Genomic DNA, 16,886 nt, shown 5'->3' on the forward strand with positions numbered 1-16,886 from the left:
CCATCACGGCCCTACATACCTGCCATTGTACGGTAACCATCAAGAGCTCAGTGCTTAGCACTGCTCCCTCACAGCACGAAAGTCCGTGTTTCATTTAAACCCTTGGGTGTCTTTCTGTGTGTAGTTTGTGCATTCCCCCCGTGTCTGTGTGCATTTCGTCTGGGTGCTCGGTTTCTTCCCACAGTCCAAAGATGTGGAGGTCAGGTGAATTGGCCATACTAAATTGCCCATAGTCAGGCTAAAATATATTCAGGGGAATGGGTCTGGGTGGGTTACTCTTCTGAGGGTTGGTGTGGACTGGTTCGGCTGAAGGGCCTGTTTCCACATTGTCGGAAGCTAATCTAACCTCCAAGGTTCAATCATAGTTATGATGTAATAATCACTTGTCTGAATGTGTGCAGCTACAACAGTACTCTTGTATGGACTTACTCGCAACAGGCAACCTTTTTGTGTGGGGAAGATCATGTCTCACAAACCTGATTGATTATTTTGAGGAAGTGACAAAATTCATTGATGAGGGCATAGGGCTGGATGTTGGCCGTTTGGACCTTAGCAAGGCCTTTGATATGATTCCTTATGGCAGACTCATGCAGAAGGTGAAGTGAAATGGGATCAGCGGTCAGTTAGTAAGATGGATAGAGAACTGTTTGGTCATAGAAGACAGAGTAGTGGTAGAACAGTGTTTTTGTGACTGGAGATCTGTAAATTGATTGGCGGAGTTACAGATTGTGAGGGTGATTGCCGGAGGATACAGCAGGATATAGGTCAGCTGCAGACTTGGACAGGGAAAACACAGATGCAACTGTCTCTGGACAGTTGCGACGTGATACGTTTTGGAAGGTCTAATGCAGGAGAGAAGTATAAAGTAGATGGAAAAACTATTGGTCGCATCAACATCCGAAGGGATCTGAGTGTATAGCTCCACAGTGCCCTGAAAGTGGGGTGGATAGGGTGATCAAGAAGACTGACGGCAAACTTGCAGACATGCTTCGGAGAATGCAGTATGAAAATTAGCAGGTCATATTGCAGCTATAGAGAAACTTAGTTCGGGCACATTTGGAATATTGTGTACAGTACTGGTTGCCACACTAGCAGAATGATGTGGAAGTGTTGGAGAGGGTATGGAAAAGTTTTACCAGGATGTTGTCTGGTTTGGAGGGTATTTGCCAGAAGGAGAAATTGAACAAACATGGTTTGTGTGCACCTGGGCATCATTGGTTATGTGGCTACCTGATAGATATTTACAAACCTGTCAGAGGCATAGATAGAAGGACAGTTAGGTTTTAGGTAAAAGGGAGAAAGTTCAGGAGATGTGAGAGGTAAGTTTTTTTTGTTGTTCCAGACAGAATGTGCAAGTGCCTTCAATGCACCGATAGAGGGGAAGAAGCCAATATAGCAAGGTTTAAGAGGGATTTTGGCACAAGTATGAGTCAGTAAGGAATAGAAGACATAGATGGTATCGTAGCAAAACTTTTATTTTAACTTTAGAAGGCCATCATGTGTCAGTGAGGGCTTTCTGGACTGAGGCGTCTGTTCCTGTCCTGGACTTTTCTTTCAAACAAGATTTGAGTGCAGGAGTGGCAAGTTGTTGACTGAATGATTATTGATGATTAACAGCCACATTCAATGGATCTCTCCTCAACAACTTGCAGCTTCAAACCTTCCCTCCCACAGCAGGGAAACTCAATATGGAGAATTGGACGTGAAAGTCCGAGCTGGTAACTGGTGACTTCATCTCGCCCTCGCTCCGACGGCCTTCTATCTTGGACACCAACATCTCGAGGGACACTGCACAGACAGAAGCTGCAATTACTCCACACCCACCAATGCTGGCATCTGTCACATGCCAGTCTCACCATACCATCCCAACACATCTCCGATTCACTGACAGTACACTCCTGTACTTCAATTCTGCAGCCTAGGGTGCACTGACAACTCTCATTGCAATGCTGTAGCAAGGACACTGTGCTCAGGGACACACTCAGCTCATGGCCTGTCTCTCTATGCTGCTCACTCCGTGTTTGTACACACTCACTTTGAACTGACTTGAATGCTCACAGAATTATTGCGACGTCTTACCCTGCCCTCAGCAGTGTTTCTCCTCAGCCAGAGCTACCAGGCTCACCCGCCTGCTGTATTGTCTTGGTGTTTAGCAGAGACACAAACACAGGAAGCTTGATATCATTGTCCACAGTCAGTCACGGTGCCCAGGTGTGAGTCAATGTGTGTCACGGATCCTAGTCCTACAGCTGGGACATGGGCAGTCAGCCGCTCATGGTTGTTACGGTCCCGATCCTTCCCCTGTGATGGGGAGAGGATCTGAATGTTAGGGAGCCCCTTATCCCTCTTGGCTTTTTCTGCTCTCGTGTGGGGTGGTTCCTTCTGAAATGTGAAAATTACCAAGTGGTATTAAGGGAGGTGGAATTGATTGTTACAGCTGGTACAGACCGAGAGAAGGTGCTGCATTCAGTGAGAGTGGGAGAACATGAGTCTTGGTGGGAGGTCGATGCAGTAACAGAGAGACAGTGAGGGGGAGGTCACGAAGGGCAGATGGTGGCACTTACCCTGGTGGAGTGGAGAAGGTAACTGACCTCCTTCCAACACTGCTGGGCATTCACCACGAAGGCTGGCACCTCACTGACACAGGGGTCAACCTCCAACCAAGCTGTCAGATTGTAGTGTCATGGCCTCCCCTGCCAGTCCTGGAGGAATATAATGTCCCTCTCGTGCACCATGCCATCCAGCAGAACCTCAACAGCTTGGTGTCAAAGTGAAGCCCCAGTTCTACCCCCGCTGCCATGTCGAGGGCAGTTTCGGATTGACAATCCAAGAGTATAATGACTTTTTAAAGATGGCCCCTGTAACAGTGAGTCCAGTGCATTCTGGAATATCCAGACTGTGGGCAGTTGTTATGACAAAGGGAAAAATCATCGCGTTAGTGTCAGATGGGAAGAAGACCACGTGGGCAGGGATGGTCGTTAATGAGGCAGATTGGGGATGGTATCATGAGAAAATGGAAATCAATGAGACTTGAGCAAATCATAAGATGGTTTAGGTCTCTTTCTGCCTGAATAGGGAATGCAGTGTGAAATATTGGGAGCAACAAACGTGGAGCAGAGAATCAAATCCTTAAAAAGAGGTAACACAATGTTCCAGACTGTTTAAAGTAGCCGGGGAAAATCCCCTGTCTTATAGTTACTGACATTATCCAATCCTCACAGGATGCAGGAATCATGCCGAAGGCCTGGAGAACGGCTCACACTGCAGCTTTGTTTAATGTGGAGCAAGGGACTGACTGAATAGGTCGCTGCTGGAATTCTGAGACAGTGGATAAACGGCCACTGAGGAAGTCCCAGGGACTCCAGGACAGTCAGTCTGGATTTATTCAAGGAAGATCGTGTGTAATTAATCTGACTGTGTCGGTTTGAGGCACTAACCTCTAACTGCATGTGACTTACTTGGATTTAACGAGAGATCCCATGGCAGGCAGTTTAAAAACAGAAACTATAGAATCCAGGTGAATGGAGCAAACAACCCAGATAAGTGCAAGGCAATGCACTTGGGGACATCAACAACAGAGAGGAATACACAATAAATGAGAGTATGGTCAGTGTGGGCAGATAAATGAAGGAAGCTGGAAACATCAATAATCTTGTTAATATAGCAAATAGCATTATATCCTCTATCAGACAAAATACAGAACTTCAAAGCAGGAAGCTGATGCAGGAACTGTATAAATAATGAGCTCAATCACAGCATGGCGACTGCGTGCAGTTCTGGTCACCCCATCACATGGAAGGATGGAATTGGACTGGATAGAGTACAGAGGAGATTCGTTACTCTGTGACAGTGGAAGTGCAGTTATGGGGAAAGATTGGAACGGAGGATGCTAACAGGAGATTTGATTGGAGTGCACATATTGTCAGGGACCTGGGTAGAGAGGGAGAGAATACCTTGTTCCTGTTGGATAGCACATTTACGAACAGTGAATATTTAATATAATTTGCTGAAATATTAGAGAAATGGTGAGGAAAGTTGTTATTACACTCAGAATAGGGTCGTGATCTGAGTGTCACACATAGAAGCGGAGTAGAGGCAGAAACTCTCAAACCATTTTAAAAAGGTGCCGGGATCTACGTCTGAAGTCCTACACTATCCGGGGAGACAGAACTGGGATTTAAAAAAACAACATTAAACCTTGACCAATGCAGACAGTGGACAGAGTGATCTCCTCTGTACTGTCCTATTTTCTGAAGTTTTCAAAGGTTACCAATATCTGATAGGATCAATGTGTCGGGATGAGGGGTGAGGGCAGGGAGGAGCAGTGTGTAAATTGATTAGCATCACAATAATACTGACCTCATCCTTTATACACAATGCTACTTCATTGTGTTGATCTTTTTGTCCTTCCTGTATAAATAGGGAAAACCTTTGATTATCCCGTTCTCAGCCGTGATCACACTGCAGCCCCATCTCCATAATCCCAGCTCAATCTGACCTGGTTAACTCTATTTAAAGCTACCATTTTACTGGCCTTATTGAAAAGTTCCCAGCTTCATTTTTGCCCCATTTAAGGTTGCTCTCAGTCAACTAATGTTTCTCACTCTCAATTATTGCATATCATTCAGTACCAGCATCCTGAACTTTAAAATAAAATGATCGCTGCACCACAAAACATTCCCCTACTGACACTGGATCCACTTACCCCACCTCTTTCCCAAGGACCTGGTCCAACAGTACATTCTCTCTTGGGCTGGACACATCCTCCTGAAGTGAGCTCTCCTTCATGTAATCCAGGGATACTGGCCCCTCATGACCCTGCACCAACAGTAACCGAGGCAATATCGGGATAAATTAAGTTTCTCAGTGTAACTAATTTTTTAGTATTGTCATCGCTCTCAAATGACCCTGCATATTTATTCTTTCCATCCTTTCCAATGATTGCTGGCTGACTGAGTGTATCTCACAGTGTAATTGTACACTTTGTGTTCTGTAGCTTCAGCAAAATTCATTCTGTCCATGGACGGATCCTCTTTCTCTTGAACTCCTTAACTCATGTCAATCTAAACCAGTACTTCTACCTTTCAGCCTTTCCCTTCCCTTCTATTATTTTAGAATCTTTTATAACCAGCTATAGTTAACACCCAGTCCTGCCATTCTTGAGCCAGCTGTCGGCGATCAGTACATCAGATTTCCACAGACGAATCTGCATCTCCAACTCCCCGAGCTCCGAGGATTCATGTCCGTGCAAAGTACCTCAGATTAAGACATTCTTTCTCACTCCATCTTCCACTGATAAACTTGTTGTTGTAAATTAGTACCAACTGTATCTCCCATTATTTTGAGAATCCTAGTAGTCTCCTCTCCTATTCATTTTTGGATCCTAAGCACCCGCCAAGTTATTTTCAATCCCTCCCAAAAACCCCGTAAGAAATTCAGTCCCAGCTCTGTCACGTTAACCCATCCAACTTGTACAGTTGCTGCCTTCCCCAGAACCAGTCCCAATGTTCCAGGAATCTGAAGTCCTTCCTGCTGCACCATAGTTCCAGTCACACTCTCATCTATCTAAAACTCTGAGTTCTATTCTCACTTGGACATGGCACTGGCAGTAACAAAGTGATTGCTACATTTGAGGTCCCACTTGCTAACTATCCCCCTAGCTCCCTAAATTCTGTTTCCCAGACCACTTCACCCTTCCTACGCAAGTCATTCCTACCAACATGGACATGACATTTGACTGCTCACTGTCCCCCAGGCGAATGCTCTGCAGACACCGTGATATTCTTAACCCCACTATCCTGGAATTACAGAAAAACTGACACCTTCTTCAATTTCCTGACTCCCCTGTGCCTATTGCCCTCCTTCCTTCTCCCTCCCCGGCTGTACAGTCAGGCTGCTTGTGGTGCTGCAGACATGGCCCCGACTGCCCTCCCCTCAGCAGCCAGCACCTTCATCAGCTTCCAAACCATGAAACTGAATTGGGAGGGAGATATCAGGATATCCTTCCATTCCTGAATGTTTCTCTTCGATTGTCTCGTCCCCTATTCCCTTTATTCTCCTCGGCTGTCATGTCTGCAGGGTGATCTGCTCTCCGTGTGAGCTATTGACCTAACTCTCAGCATCACAGATTTCCCATAGAGTCTCTAATCACTGTCTGAGCTCCAAGACTCAGTGTTCATCACGGACACGAGCAGGGGCTATGACTTCCCAACGTAATAGAACGCATTTTCCATCTGACAAACATGTCTTGGCATGTCTTTAAATGCAACATTTCTAGAGTAACTTAATTAATTACTTAGAATGAAGTTAACATCAGGGAAATAACAATATAGTTAACTCCCTTAATCAACTGTGGCTTACTGAGGGTACTCTATTATATTGACTCAGAATTTCACTTCTCCCTCTTATTATAGAGTTCAACCCTTATTACAGAAGCTGAAAAAATAAATTTGCTAACTTCTATCAATTTACAGCCAGTCGCTGATAACGGTGTATTATATGCCAATGAATTTACAGCCTTTTCTGTGATGACTCTTTTACTTCTTCCAAACTCAGTGCAGGCCCGTCCCAGCAGCAGAAAGTTATCTCTGTGACTCCCAGGTACGTGTAATCCTCCAGCTCCTACTTCACTCTGCTCCCTCACAGGGTCACTGTCTCTGTGACTCCCAGGCACGATTAGGCCTCGATCCTCAGTGCTGATTTATATCCTCCAGCTTTGCTGCCTCTGTAACGCCCAGGTATGTTAGCCTCATGCTCCTGCTCCAAGTTTCTCCGTCACATGGTCACTCCCTCTGTGACTTGGTGTTGATTTCGAGTCTCCTGCTCTGCTGCTTCTCCAACTCCAAGTCCCAGTCGGCCTCGATCCTCGCTGCCGATTAATATTTTCCCGCTCTGTGCTGTTCTCTCTCAGGTTCTCTCCTCTTGTGACTGCCAGGTAATCGTAGGCCTCAAGCCTCAGCTAAGATTTATAACATCTCATTCCGCACTGCTACCTTACAGAATCGCTGTTGTGCCTGGAAGACAGTGGGAAAGAGGAGGATTAGACAGAACAGAGTGTGTTACAGTGATTGAGGGAGCTGGAGGAGATGAAACAGATTATCTGGGGAGCTAGGCAGACCTACAGTGTCTAAATCAGGTTATTGGAAGATACAGTGAGAGTTGCAGACTCTGAAGAAGGCAAATGAAATAGAGAGACAGTGGCTTGCTCATGATGGAGCTATATAGAGTCAAAAGTGCTTTTTCTGAGCTGCTTATAGGGATGTGTAGACTTCAACAAATGCAAATGGAAAGCCAGCAAGTGCTGTATGGTAGTGGAGACTGTGGATGTTACAGAGTTAGAAGACGGGCGGTAACTTAGGGAAATGCAAACTTTTAGAGCACTGGTGGTGTTCAAAGACTCTCTGGACATGAAGAGGTACAGAGAATGGGAGCATTGCAAATAGTGGGATAGTAGGGGCTGGAAGTCCGGAGATGGATAAGGAGGATGAAAAGTGCCAATTTAACACACGCAACCATTGTAATTATAGAGATTTAAGAAAGGGAACCTGTCCTGTGATTGATTACAGTTATATGGAGAGTTACAGAAACTGACGGGGTTACAAATTTAAAAAGGGAGAGATTTTAGGTGATCAGAAGTTTAAACAAGAATTAAGAAATTTTAGAGAGATCTCTAACACAGATGGGAATGGAAGAGGTGACATATTGTGAGGAACTATAAGAGTTATAATTCGGGGAGGATGTAAGGTGTAAAAGGGAGAGCTGCATTGTCTGTATGCAGTTGCCGCCGTGAGGAGTGTTGTAGCGCCTGCTGGAGGGAACACAGATAACAACAGTTCCAACGGCTGGTGCAGTGGCTCAGGAAGGCAGCTCGCTACCACCTTCTCAGGGACAACTCCAAATCAACAATAAATGCTGACTCAGCCAACAAAGCTAATCTTCATGAATGAATGAAGGAAGAAAAGATCTACAAGTAGCACTGAGGCCACTCAGGAAGGATCTTTCAACAGCACTTCCTAAACCCGGAACAACTATACCCTGGAAGGACACGAGCTCCAGGTGCACGGGAATACCAGCATTTCCAAGTTTCCCTCCAAGGCACGCTCCATCCTCCCAGCACTGTGTTTGTCCCTACATCCAAAGGACTGCAATGGGTCAGGAAGGCAGTTCCCCACCACCTTCTCCAGGGAATTACAGATGGGAAGGTAATGGTGAAACTCTGCTGTTTACAGCCAGACGGAAAAAATAAATAGAGCAGTCGGTGTGAAATGAAATTTCCGTTTCAGAACAACATGCTGAGCATGGATAGAGGATTTGGCTGATTGGCACAAGGCAGAGAGTGTGAAGAAAGGGGTATTTTTCACGATGTGAACTGGTGTTGAGGGGAGCTCGGCAGGGGTCTGTGTTGGTACTACACTCTACACGTTATTCATTCAGATTCTGGACAAAGGATGTGAAGGGGTACGAGAAATGGGTTTCCAAGAACGATCCCAGGGATTAAATTCGTGTCCTATGAGGAGCAGGTGAAGTCTCTGGGTCTGCACTTGATGAAGTTTCAGAGCAGGGGCAGAATCTCATTCAGACTTACAGACTGCTGAGGGGCCTGGAAGGAGTGGACGGGGGCAAGATGTTTCCACGAGCAGCAGAGACTAGGGGCCAAGGGCACAGCTTCAGAATGAATGGACGATCCTTTAAAATGGAAATGTGGAGGAATTTATTCAGCCACAGAGTGATGGATCTGTGGAACTCACTACCTCATGAGTGTGTGGGTGCTAAGTGATTCAGAGATAGCTAGGTTCTTGATGTGTAAGGAGATCAAAGGTTGCAGAATTAAGTGAGATCAGGTTTGAGAAACAATTCAACCATAATCAAATAGTGGAATAGATCCGATGGACCGAATGGCCTAATTCTACTCCGATAAATGATGGTCTTATGGACTGCACTTTTTCCATAGGTTTCTCACTGTGCAGTTAGCATTTCTGGCATATCGTTTACTATACATTCAGGCACCTTCCTGATTATTGTAGTCACTTCTTTGTTTCAGATCAACTGCAGAAAGTTACACCACAAAGTAACTTGGAAATCCTTGTGTATAAATCTCAATAAGGTGGCATACAGGTCAAGCAGGACATAAAGCACGCAAATGGAATGCTGGCATTGATTCCAAAGGGAATGGAGAATAAAAATCAGCCCACATTGAGAATACTGTGAACAGGTTTGGTCCCCTATCTGGAGGGAAAATGTCCTTGCATTGGAGGCAGCCCAGAGAAAGCTCACCAGGCTAATCTTCAAAATGGAGGGATCTTGATGAAATGTTTTGGAGAAGGTTGAACTTTTAAAGTCGTTAACATTTAGAAAATAAGGCAAGTTTATTGATACACCGAAGAGTCTTGTGTTCTTACAGATTCGGTATTTCCCTGAGCAAGGATCTGTAACTGGAGATAAAGGGGAATAGAGTCTGCAGAGAAGCTAACAGAGAAAACTGGGTTGTAGAGACTGGAGAATGTTACAGAGTTCGGGTGGTTTGAGATCACTGTTGGTGCTTAGCGATCAGATAGGTTGTTGGGCTGAAACATATCAAGGATAGTTACAAGTTTATCAGTCCTGAAGGAGTTACAGAGTTTAAGAAGAATATCGGGACTAGAGATTACTCAGATAGGGATGGTCGCTGGAGCTTCAGGAGATAAGACTGGGAGGTTTGTCGGGACTGGAGGTTGCACAGATATTGTTGGTCGTTGGAACTGGAGATGTTTTTAGAGAAAGGGAAGGTTGTAGGGACTGGAGATTACACAGATTGGGCAGCATTTGGATCTACAGGAGTTTCATAAGAAAGGAAGGTTTGGCCGGACTAGAGATTACACAGATTGGGGTGGTATTTGGAGCTGCAGGAGTTTATAGGGAAAGTAAGGTTTGGACGGACTAGAGATTACACAGAATGTGGTGGTAGTTGGAGCTGCAGGATTTAAAGAGACCGGGAGGATTGTTGGTGCCGGGAATTACAATAACATGGACAATAAGTTGGAGCTGCAGGAGTGAGTGAGATAGGGAGGGTTAGAAGGGCTTGATCAGTTCACACAGCCAAGGAGAATTGCAGCGATTGGAGGGCCAGACATGCTGAGGGTTATAGGACTGCAGGAATTCAGATAGTTAGTGAGGACTGTGAAGGCAGGTTTGCAGCATTCCCATCAGTTACACAGAGATGTGGAGTGCTGTTCTAGAGGAGGTGACAGAAATCAATAGGGTTGCGGATCCTGAAGATATTACAAAGCCAGTGAGCTGTAGTATTTGAGGAGGTTACAGCAACAGGATGTATTGAGGAGTTGGATGCTGCTACAGGTGTTAAACATGCTGCAAGGGATCGATAACCTTACAATGATCGGGGGATTGTCCCAGTTGTTTCAGCCACTCCCGATAGCTCAAATCCCCCAACCCTTGCAACATCCTTGTTAAACTTTTCTAAACACTTTCAAGTTTCACAACATCTTTCCAATAGGAAAAAGACCAGAACTGCACGCAATATTCCAAAAGTGGCCTAACTAGTGTGTTGAATAGCTGCAACCTGACCTCCAAACTCCTATAATCAATGCTCTGACCAAGAAAGGAAACCATACCAAACACCTTCTTCACTATCCGCTTACCTGCACCTCTACTTTCAAGGAGCTATGAACTCCAAGATCTCATTGTTCAGCAACAATCCCTAGGACCTTCCATTAAGTGTGCAAGTCTTGCTCAGGTGTGCTTTCCCAAAATGCAGCACCTCACATTTATCTAAATTAAACTCCATCTGTCACTCCACAGCCCATTTGCACATCTGATCTAGATCCTGTTTTAATCTGAGGTAACCTTCTTCACTGTCCACTATATCTCAAGTTTGGCGTCATCCGCAAACTTGTTAACTACCTCCTATGTTCATGTCCAAATCATTTATATAATGAGGAAAAGTAGTGGCACCAGCACCAATCTTTTCGGCACACCATCGGCCTCCAGAGTGAAAAGCAACCCTCCGCCACCACCCTCTGTCCTGTACCTTCGAGCCAGTTCTGTATCCAAACAGCTAGCTCTCCCTGTATTCCATGAAATCTAAACTTGCAAACCAATCTCCCATGAGGAACCATTTCAAACACCTCACTGAAGTCCATAAAAATCACATGCAATGATTGGTCCTCATCAATCCTTTTTGTTACTTCTTCAAAAAATGCAACCATTTTCTTGAGACATGATTTCCCACAGAGAAGCCATGCTGACGATCCAGTCACTCCTTGTCTTTCTAAATACCTGTAAATCCTATCTCGCAGGATTCTTTTCAACAATGTACCGACTACTGATGTCAGGCTCACTGGAATATAGTTCCCTATCTTTCCCTCACCACCTTTCTTAAATGGTGGCACCACGTTAACCAACCTTCAGTCTTCTAGCACCTCACCTGTGATGGTCGATGATGCAAATTTCTCAGCAAGAAGCCCATCAATCACTTCCCTAGCTTCTCACAGGTTCCAAGTTACACCTGATCAAATCCTGGGGATTTATGCGGTTTTTATTTTTTGCATTTCAAGACATTCAGCATCTCCTCCTCTTTAATATTGACGTTTTTCAAGATGTCACCATTTATTTCCCCACATTCTATATCTTACGTTTCCTTCACCACAGTAAACACTGCTGTAAAATACTCATTTAGTATCGCCCATCTCCTCTGGCTGCACACAAAGGATGCCTATCTGATCTTTATAGTCTGAGGATTCATTTGATTTCTCGTGTGACAAATTTTTCCTTCTTTTTCTTAACCAAAACATTCGTTCTCTCGCCATCGAGCATACCCTACACCCACCAGCATTGCCTTCCACCCTAACAAGAATACTATATAATGTCTCTGGAAAGCCGTTATCTCATTTTTGAAGGCTTCCCAATCTCCAATGATAAAGGTTTCATTCTCTTAAAATGGATTCATCCCAATTCCTGCATCTCACGAAACTGTCACTTGAAAATAAAAAAAAACATTCGACAACAAGGCTTTGATGAGGTGAGCTCTGGTCAGTCCTATCGATCTGGAGGTTACCAGATGCATGGAGAGTGCTTTCTACTAGAGCAGCACCAGGCTCGTGTCAGGCACACAGACAGATTGCGCAAATAGATTCACATCTGAACTCACATTTCCCAGCCTGGGAATCTGAAGCTGTGCACAGCCAATTCTGGTAAGCATCTGCAAACTTAGGTCATCACGGTCAGCCCAATAGTCTAATCAAAAACAAATGAGTCATTCAGACTAAAATATCCTTCAGGTTTCACAACGCAGTCTCGGTCCCATTCTGCAGGTTCTATGAATCCCGCTATCTCTAACCTCCTGCAGGATCCCCGTCCCTTCCTACATTTATACCATCCTCCAGATGCTGAAGCCCTTCCTACCTCCGTAACATGGCCCGGACTCTACAACTCTTCTTTCCTCTGAAATGTTCCCCAGTAGGGTACTGGACGACGGTGGGGGTTACAGAGTTAGGGAGGAATATCAGGATTGGAGGAGTTTGCAGTTATGAATAATATTGAAGTGGCTAAAATTGGCTTTGGTAGTTTTGAGGGTTCACGTCAATAAAGGAGGTTACAAAGCTAAGGAGGATTGTAGGGACGGGAAGACGTTTCACAGTTTATACGTTTTGTGGGGACTGGAGGAAGATTCCAAAGTAGGGAGGGCTTAAGATTGAACGATTCTGCAGAAAGCCTCTACTGGGTTAAAGGCAGGATTCTTCGCAGTGTGGAGAAACAGAAGAACCTTGGGGTCCACATCCATAGATCCTTCAAAGATGCCAGCCAAGTTGATAGGGGTGTTAAGAAGGCGTGTGATGTGTTAGTTTTCATTAGCAGGGGAATTGAGTTGAAGACCTGTGAGGTTTTGCTGCAGCTTCATACAGCCCTGGTTAGTCCACACTTGGAATATTGTGTTCTGTTCTGGTCATCTCATTATAGGAAGGATGCGGAAACTTTGGAGAGGGTGCAGAGATTTATCAGGATGATTTCTGGATTTAAGAAATGTTGTGGAAGCCAGGGCTTTTCTCATTGGAATGAAAAAGGATGAGAGCTGACTTGATCGAAGTGTACGAGATGATGAGAGACGTATGAGATGATGAGAGGCATACACAGAGTAGATGGTCCGACGATGTTCCTATTGTGAAAATGGCTATAATGATGGGGCATAATTTTAAGGTAATTGGAGGAAGGTTTATGGGACATATCAGAGGTAGGTACATTACACAGAGAGTGGTGGGTATGTGGAATGCACTATCAGCGTTGGTGTTAGAGAGAGCAACATTAGGGACATTTAGTTAACTTTTGGGTACGCACATGGATTACAGTAAAATGAATTTCTCAAAATGGAGACCTGTGGCCTGTGGAGTTCCATGGGGATCGTTGCTGGATCCATTGTTGTTTGTGATATACATAAATGATTTGGAGGAAGGTATCAGTTGCCTGATTAACAAGTTTGCAGATGACACTAAGATTGGTGGAGTAGAAGATAGTGATGGGGACAGTCAGAGAATACAGCAGTGTATAGATTGATTGGAGAGATGGGCAGAGAAATGGCAGATGGGGAGTTTAATCGGGCAAATGCGAGGTGGTGCATTTCAGAATATCCAATTCAATAGCAAACTAAATGGAAAAGTCCTGGGGAAAATTGACGTACAGAGAGATCTAGGTATTCAGGTCCATTGTTCCTTGAAGGTGGCAACACAGGGCAGTAAACTGGTTAAGGCAGCATACAACATGCTTTCCTTCACTGGATGGGCTAGAGAGTAAAAAGTTGGCAGGTCATGTAACAGTTGTATTGGACTTTGGTTCGGACACATTTGGAATGTTACATACAGTTCTAATCACCACATTACCAAAAGGATGTGGATGCTTTGGAGAGGGTGCAGAGGAAGTTCACCCAGCTGTTGTCTGGTATGGAAGGGACTAGCTATAAAGAGACGTTGAATAGATTCGGATTAATTTATTGGAAATACAAAGGTTAACTGGGGACCTGATTGATATCGACAAATTCATGGGATGTGTAGACAGGGTGGATATCAAGAAGCTTTTTTCCCCAGAGTGCAGAACGCAGTTACTGGGGGAGACAAGCTCAGAGTGAGAGGGGAAATGTTTAGGGCAGAGAAACGTGGAACGTCTTTAAGCAGAGGGTGGTGCAGGACTGGAACGCCTTGCCAGCAGAGGTGGTAGAGGCCAGAACAATAACGTCATTTAAGATGTGTCGAGACAGCTGCATGAATGGGCAGGAAGCAAAAGGATACAGATCCTTAGAAAATAGGCGGCAGGTTTAGTCAGAGGATCTGGGTCGGCACAGGTGTGGAGGGCCTAAGGGCCTGTTCCTGTGCCGGAATTTTCGTTGTTCTTTTCCTCTTTGAATGGTCTGCAGGTTAGTTTGATCTTAGAGTAGGATAAAAGATCGGCACATTATCAAGGGCCGAAGGGCCTGTGCTATGCTGTACTGTTCTGTGTTCTAAATAGTGAGGGTCACAATGGCAGGAAGTCTGGAGAGGATGGGATCTGAATGAATAGATACATTAGGAAGGTTTGCTCGGAGTGCCAGAGGTAACAGAAACGCCAATGTCCTTATCTGGAACAGACGACCCAGACTGGGAGGGTTGTAGGGACTGGAGGTGTTTCACGGGGAATGAGGACCATAGAGCCGCGGGGTGTTACAGAAATGTGGAGAGATGTAGGCCTGCAGGAGTTCATGGAGATGAGGAGTTTGGGAGGGATGGAGCAGTTTACACAGATAAGGATGCTGGTAGGATGGAGTGGTTTTAACAGAGAGGAGTTTTTTAGGTGAATGGAGAGGTTTAGAGAGAAAGTGGGTTGCATAGACTGGAGGACCAAACAGAGATATGGAGGGTAGTCATGGATGATGTTTATAAATGCAGGAAGGTTTAGGTTCTGCAAATTAGTTAGATACGGAGGGTGTGGAGTCTGACAGATTTTCCAGAAGGGCAATAATTTTGGTTGGTGACAGTTTCACAGATAAGGGAGCATTAGTAACGTCCTCCAGAATGGTAAAAATGGGAAGGGTTGTCAGGGACGGTGACGATAGAGGTGTAAGTGCTGGAGAAGGTTATGGAAATGAGGAGTGGATGGAGAGACTGGAGGAGATTACATTAATAGTGGAGTGCTAGTGATGGGAGGATTTTACACAGCTAGTGAGTCTTATAGGAACTGAAAGTCACATGATTTGGGGGGGTTCTACAGGTTGGGAATGCTGCAGGGACCTGAGAGGCCTTTTGGGTCTCCCCAGATTGATCGTGTCTTTAGGTTTTTAAAAGTTTACATAGATTAGGAAACATTAAACACAATGTGTGCCTTCCCCTTTTTCCTGAACAGAGTGACGACACCTCTCATCGCCAGGGATTCCTAAACCTGCTATCTTTTCCCTTCACCCTAACAGGGAAATACTGGATGCTTGAGATCACACTTTTAAAAGCCTCCCATTTGCCAGTAATTCATTTTCATTTAAACAGACTGACCCAATCTGTTTTAGTCATAATTTGGACGTGCCGGTATTGGACTGGGGTGGGCAAAGTTAATAATTACACAACACGAGGTTATAGTCCAGCAGGTTTATTTGCAAGCACTAGCTTTCGAAGCACTGCTTCTTCATCAGGAGGATGTGGAGTACAATCCCAATGCACCGTATTTATAGCAACAGGAATGCAGTGTCATGGAATGAAATATTAAACAAGCTTAGATTAAGTCTTTCCTCTTTTAGAATGATCACTCGCGCTTCCAAATCTAGCGCTTTCAAATACAGAGTGACCTCGATTATTCAAATATCAATCAACCCAATATCAGATTATCCAAAGGAGATCTCGAGGTCCCGATAGAAACATTACATCAAAGACCTGTTTCTACCCTGATTGTGTGTTTTTCTTTGTTCACACTGATTAAAACAGATCTCAGCTCACTGAAATGCTGCTGAGAACAGTCCTGGACATCGACCCCAGATACCATCTCCAAATGACTGACATCCAACTGTCTCTCCCTCTCCCCACACTTCCCCTGGAGTTCGACACACGGGGGAATTCTATACGCCCTTTCCCCAGGTATTCTCTCAAACATTGTCCTATACAGGGCAGAGGTGTCGCAGTAAAAAGTTGTGTGTGGCTTTCTGAACGTGTGTGTGCATGCGTGTGTGTGCTATTTGGAGAATTATCCCCGCCAAGGCAGTCGATGTCTTACAGTTGGTGTCCACTTCCTGCCGAGAAGGGGAGGGGATGACGGTGGCAGGCGATCGGGGGCACGGGCATGGATATGGATTGCACGGTGGGTGTGGTGGGCATGGGGCGTTGTTGGACGGGTTTGGGGATGGGCTGAGGGTGATGTCGAACGTATTTGGGAAGTGGGGGCAGGCGGCGGGTGGAGGGTGATTCCGAACGGTTTTGGGGGCAGGGGTCGCTGTTGGGTGGGTTTGGGGGAGCGATGTTGAGGAGTGGGTGGGGGCTGTGTTGGATGGGTTTGGAGGCGAGAAGGGTGTGTTTTTGGGGTCTGGCAGAGCGTGGGGGCTCGCTCATGTGCTGCTGCCTAGTCACCTGAACAGGGAGCAGACTGGGCTGAAACTCCGAGCGCCAGAGGAAAGGCATTGAATCGATTAACCAAATAATCAATTATCCGAACGAAATAGCGCCCGCCCATCTCGTTCAGATAATCGAGGTTCCTCTGCAAACCATCTGGACTACAGCCTGGTGTTGTGTAATTTTTACCTTCTCCCAATCAACCCCTGCTCGATCCTGCTGAATAGCCCCAATATTGGCACAGTTCCAGTTTAAGACCTAAATCTGTAAACCTGGGATCTGTAAATCTGTGAATCTGATTTTTTTCCATAACTATGTTAAAACAAAGACAGTACTGGTCAC

This window comes from Chiloscyllium punctatum, chromosome 27 (assembly GCF_047496795.1).
Source record: "Chiloscyllium punctatum isolate Juve2018m chromosome 27, sChiPun1.3, whole genome shotgun sequence".
NCBI lineage: Eukaryota > Metazoa > Chordata > Chondrichthyes > Orectolobiformes > Hemiscylliidae > Chiloscyllium > Chiloscyllium punctatum.